At 44.0% G+C, this 6,169-nt stretch overlaps 1 protein-coding gene across 1 annotated transcript in view; it reads left to right on the top strand.

Moving 5' to 3' along the window:
- SP1 (Sp1 transcription factor) overlaps window positions 1–6,169 on the top strand; it is a 27,868-nt gene that overhangs the window by 4,225 nt on the left and 17,474 nt on the right. The gene's annotated exons all lie outside the window — the stretch shown is intronic.

Raw genomic sequence — 6,169 nt, 5'->3', positions numbered from 1 at the left:
TTTTTTTTTTTTTTTTTTTGAGATGGAGTCGTGCTCTTACCCAGGCTGGAGTGCAGTGACGCAGTCTCGGCTCACTGCAACCTCTGCCTCGGGTTCAAGCGATTCTCCTGCCTCACCTTCTTGAGTAGCTGGGATCGCAGACAAACGCCACCACGCCCAGCTAATTTTTGTATTTGTAGGAGAGACGGGGTTTCTCTGTGTTGGCCAGGCTGGTCTCGACCTCCTGACCTCCGGTGATCCACCTGCCTTGGCCTCCCAAAGTGCTGGGATTACAGGTATGAGCCACTGCACCCAGCCACATTTTCTTTTTTGTATGTTTTTTTCCACACCCCTTTAAAATGTAAAACCATTTTAGCTCTAAGGCCTTCTTTGACCTGTAGGCCAACTCCTCCATAGGATAAAAATTGATTATGAGCCGGGCACGGTGGCTCACTCCTGTAATTCAGGCACTTTGAGAAGACGAGGCAGGTGGATGGGTAGAGTTCAGGAGTTCAAGACCAGCCTGGGCAACATGGCGAAACCCTGTCCAACAAAAAACACAAAAATTGGCCGGGCGCGGTGGCTCAAGCCTGTAATCCCAGCACTTTGGGAGGCCGAGACGGGCGGATCACGAGGTCAGGAGATCGAGACCATCCTGGCTAACACGGTGAAACCCCGTCTCTACTAAAAAATATAAAAAATTAGCCGGGCGAGGTGGCGGGCGCCTGTAGTCCCAGCTACTCGGGAGGCTGAGGCAGGAGAATGGCATGAACCCGGGAGGCGGAGCTTGCAGTGAGCTGAGATCTGGCTACAGCACTCCAGCCTGGGCGACAAAGCGAGACTCCGTCTCAAAAAAAAAAACACACACACAGAAATTGGCCAGGCATGGTGGTACATGCCTATGGTCCCAGCTACTCGGGAGGCTAAGGCATGAGAATCTCTTGAATCTGGGAGGCAGAGGTTGCAGTGAGCCAAAATTGCACCACTGCACTCCAGCCTGGGCTACAGAGTGAGACTCTGAAAAAAAAAAATATAAAATGTAGTCAGGCGGCTGAGCACGGTGGCTCATGCCTGTAATCCCAGCACTTTGGGAGGCTGAGGTGGGTGGATCACCTGAGGTCAGGAGTTCATGACCAGCATGGCCAACATGGCAAAACCCCTTCTTTACTAAAAATACAAACAATTGGTCGGGCGTGGTGATGCGCACCTGTAGTCCCAGCCACTCAGGAAGCTGAGGCCAAGAATTGCTTGAACCTGGGAGGCAGAGGCTACAGTGAGCCGAAATCACATCATTGCACTCCAGCCTGGTTGACAGAGCAAGACCCTGTCTCAAAAAATAAAAATAAAAAATTTGATTGTGAGCCGGGTGCGGTGGCTCATGCCTATAATCCCAGCACTTTGGGAGGCCGAGGTGGACGGATCATGAAGTCAGGTGTTCAAGACCAGCCTGATCAATATGGTGAACCCCGTGTCTACTAAAAATACGAAAATTAGCTAGACGTGGTGGCACAAACCTGTAGTCCCAGCTACTCGGGAGGCTGAGGCAGGAGAATCTCTCGAACTTGGGAGGCAGAGGTTGCAGTGAGCCAAGATCGTGCCACTGCACTCCAGCCTGAGCGACAGAGCAAGACTCCATCTCCAAAAAAAAAAAAAAAAATTGATAATGAATTTTGCCCGTTTGTAGAACACAGATTATCATCAGGTATTTCTTGTGAACTGTAACTCCTAATTGAAGGGAAAATGATCTAATGGGTTGTTTTTCAACAAAATAAGTTCCCTGGTTAGTATTAACGAGAATATCCCACACTGAGCGTGCTGGTTAATCAGGGATGAATTTTTCTTAACTCCTAGTTATATTAAAAACAAAATCCCATAGCTTCCCTTCACACTAACATATGAGTGTCCTAGGTGATTCTGGTATTTCCTAGGTAGCAGTCTAACTTCCGAGTCTGCTTTGAAAGTACTGTGTATGGTTAGGGAGGAGAGAGAAAGGGAGTGGGGTAAGTTGGGGTCTGGAATGGAGTGGGGGATGTGGGATTGAGAAGAGTTAGGAATGAGGAGAGCATTGAAGGGAAAAATAATCTGGGAAGAATATTGAATCGGTTGACCATAATGTTCAGGGTCTTTCATTTTGAACTAAATGTTTCACTATTAATTTGAAATTAAAACAGTAAGCAGTTGTAAGTCTTTGTAGACCATGTCTTTTTTTTTTTTTTTTTTTCCGTTTTTGAGACTGAGTCTTGCTCTGTTGCCCAGGCTGTAGTGGAGTGGTACAATCTCTGCTCACTGCAACCTCCCCGTCCTGGGTTCCAGTGATTCTGCTGCCTCAGCCTCCCAAGTAGCTGGGATTACAGGCGCGAGCCGCCATGCCTGCCTAATTTTTGTATGTTTAGTAGAGACGGGGTTTCACTGTGTTTACCAGTCTGGTCTTGAACTCCTGACCTCAAGTGATCCGCCTGCCTCAGCCTCCCAAAGTGCTGGGATTATAGGTGTGAGCCAGCACGACCAGCCTGACTGTAACATTTTAAATTCCGTTGTATGGAGCTGATCTTTAATAAAGCACAATAAAAGGATATACACACATTTTTATATTCTGGCACAATTATACAAATATGGAAAATAGTTAAATGTCACCAAATAATATCACGCAACTTCTAGTTCTTTTTTTTTTTTTTTTTTTTTTTTTTTTTTTTTCGGGACTGAGTCTTGCCTGTCTCCCAGGCTGGAGTGCAGTGGTGTGATCTTGGCTCACTGCAACCTCTGCCTCCCGGGTTCAAGCAATTCTCCTGCCTCAGCCTCCCGAGTAGCTGGGATTACAGGCGCATGCCACCATGCCTACTAATTTTTTGTATTTTTTTTAGTAGAGGCGGGGTTTCACCATGTTGGCCAGGCTGGTCCTGAACTCCTGACTTTGTGATCCGCCCGCCTTGGCTTCCCAAAGTGCTGGGATTACAGGCATGAGCCACCGTGCCTGGCCACTTCTAGTTCTTTTGGCATATATATGTGGGTTTATAAATTGTTTACTTTTGTTACCAAGTTCTCATTCCATTTAGACTGATTCTTACATAAGTGAGGGTAACAAATAGGCAACCATATTTCCTGCCTCTTGCAGTTTTGGTAAATCTGGGGGAAAAGTCTGCTTGAGTTCCCTGATTTTCTTACATTTCTGTGGTGTGTTTAGAAATACTGCATGTTGAGCTTTAACAAAACAGTAATTTTCTTAGTTAATTGAAATCTTAGAATTGAAAGTTAGAGCTGGAAGGGACTGAATTTATCTAGTACAACTGCCTTATTTTCTAGACGAGGAAATTGAGGTACAGAGAATCACTTAATGAGATAACAGCCAGAGCTGGGGCTAGTTCTACTAGTCTAGGGTGTAACCTGTTTTAACTAGGGACTTGAAAATTCTTTAGATTGTTAAAAATGTATTCGAAAAGGTGTTTTTGCTTTATGATTTAATGCTCTAGAACTGACAGGTGTTCTATAAACTAAACATTTATGGGAGTAGAAATGGGAAAAGTTTTATAAAAACTGAGCTCTACAGCATAGAAAATTAGACACTTCTGGGCAACCTACACCATCATGTTTGTTTTCTTTTTTTTCTTTCTTTTTTTTTTTTTGAGACGGGAGTCTGGCTTTGTCGCCCAGGCTGAAGTGCAGTGGTGCAATCTTGGCTCACTGCAAGCTCCGCCTCCCGGGTTCATGCCATTCTCCTGCCTCAGCCTCCAAGTAGCTGGGACTGCAGGCGCGCACCACCACGCCGGGCTAATTTTTTGTATTTTTAGTAGAGACGGGGTTTCACTGTGTTCGCCAGGATGGTCTCAATCTCCTGACCTCATGATCCACCCACCTTGGCCTCCCAAAGTGCTGGGATTACAGGCGTGAGCCACCGCGCTGGGCCTCATGTTTGTTTTCTATTTGCTCTTAGATTGAAGTACCCAGTTTTGCTCTTCTTCAAAGCAAAATGGATTATTCCTGTTAGTAATTTGGATCCTTGCAATTCTAAAAGGCTTATAACTTAGGCTTTAGAGAAAAGATATGATGCATTCTCATAGATAAATCATGCTCTGGGGAAGTCTGCTATTTAGTATGTCATAGGCTAGTGCTACCTAGTTGTTACTGATGGTCTTTGAGCTGAAGAAAATGCATGTGTTTCTGTAAGGTAACAGGAGCTTGACATTCATTAATGAGATAATGAGGCATTGACAGGCTGTTTTGTGAGAGCTGAGATTGTTCGCTTCATTAATAGAGGTTTTTGAAGATCCAAACTTCCTCCTTTCTGGCAAGTAAAAATTGTGTAGTATTTCCCCTTTAATTTATATGACTTTATCCTTCATGAAAGATAAAAAAATTACTTCCCAGAAGCTCACTGCTTTTTCAGCTTTTGCCTTCCTGCTATAAAGTATCTTGTTTTGGCCAGGCATGGTGGCTCATGCCTGTAATCCCAGCATTTTGGGAGGCCAAGACGGGCAGATCTCTTAAGCCCAAGAGTTCAAGACCAGCCTGGGCAACATAGGGATCCCCCATCGCTACAAAAGATATGAAAATTACCTGAGCATGGTAGCACACACCTATAGTCCCAGCTACTTGGGAGGCTGAGGTAGGAGGATCGCCTGAGCCCGGGACGTTGTGGACACAGTGAGCCATGATCATGCCACAGCACTCCAGCCTGGGTGGTAGGGTGAGTCCCTGGCAAAAAAAAAAAAAAAAAAAAAAAGGTGTCTCATTTTACCCCCTTCTCTGATAGTTATTTTACTGTAAAATTTAACCTTTTTGTAATATGTTCAACTTCTTAATGGTATGATGTAGAAAGAACATTGGATGTGAAATGTTGTATGATACGTGTGTATGTCACTGTACAAAATGATTGTGGGAGATTGCGGCTTCCATGGTATTTACTTAGTCTGTTTACATTTATTATTTATTTTTTTAATGATTTTTTTCTTTCTTTCTTTTTTTTCTGGAGGCAGAGTTTTGTTCTTACTGCCCAGGGTGGAGTCCAATGGCGCAATCTTGGCTCACTGCAACCTCTGCCTCCTGGGTTCAAGCGATTCTCCTGCCTCAGCCTCCCAAGTAACGCCCACCACCACACCTGGCTAATTTTTGTATTTTTCGTAGAGTTGTACCATGTTGGCCAGGCTGATCTTGAACTCCTGACCTCAGGTGATCTGCCTGCTTCGGCCTCCCAAAGTGCTGGGATTATAGGCGTGAGCCTCTGTGCCCAGCTGCTGATTTTTGTATTTTTAGTAGAGACTGGGTTTCCCCATGTTGGCCAGGATGGTCTTGATCTCCTGGCCTCCCAAAATGCTGGGATTACAGGTGTGAGCTTTTTTTTTTTCTTGACACCCCTCTTTCTTTATCAGCAGCTTTTCCTTTCATTTTGTAGTCATATTCTTCCAGATCTTTATTTTATTTTATTTTATTTATTTATTTATTTTGAGATGGAGTCTTGCTTTGTCACCCAGGTTGGAGTGCAGTGGTGCGGTCTTGGCTCACTGCAACCTCCATCTCCTGGGTTCATGCAGTTCTCCTGCCTCAGCCTCCCGAGTAGCTGGAATTACAGACATGCGTCACCATGCCTGGCTAATTTTTGTATTTTTAGTAGAGACAGGGTTTCACCATATTGGTTAGGCTGGTCTTGAACTCCTGACCTCAAGTGATCCACCCACCTCAACCTCCCAAAGTGCTGGGATTACAGACGTGAGCCACCATGCCCGGCCTATTTTATTTTATTTTTTATTTAAAGCCTCAGATGTTTTTCTTAGCCACTGCTGAATCCTGAAACTCTTGCCACAGGTTGAGGGGGAGTTGACTTTTAAAGATTAAGTTTGGATGACTTCTTGTGAGTTCTGTCTAATAAAGAGTGCAGGACTGGGCTTTGGCAGGAGAATAGAACATATTTCCTTGATGGGTATAATTCACTCACGAACCAAATTTCAGGTACTAAAAATAACGATTTCACATCTGCTGGGTTTTATTGGGGTCAGGAAAATGTCTTCTCTTAGAAGTTAAGTTGAATGTGATACCAGGGTTGGTTTGCCAAGGGTGTTACTAAACTTGGGGTCAGATTGCTGAGATCTAATTTGTTAAAAAGTTGTGTTTTAGACCAGTAAATTTGGACATTAATGAAAAGTAGGTTTAGATGATTTTTTTTTTTTTTTTTTTTTTTTTTTTTTTTTTTTTTTTTTTT

Source organism: Rhinopithecus bieti, unplaced genomic scaffold (genome assembly GCF_001698545.2).
Source record: "Rhinopithecus bieti isolate Rb0 unplaced genomic scaffold, ASM169854v2 scaffold_56806, whole genome shotgun sequence".
Taxonomy (NCBI): Eukaryota; Metazoa; Chordata; class Mammalia; order Primates; family Cercopithecidae; genus Rhinopithecus; species Rhinopithecus bieti.
Note: the sequence above shows the minus strand (reverse complement) of the source record. Positions and strands in the feature narration are given on the sequence as shown.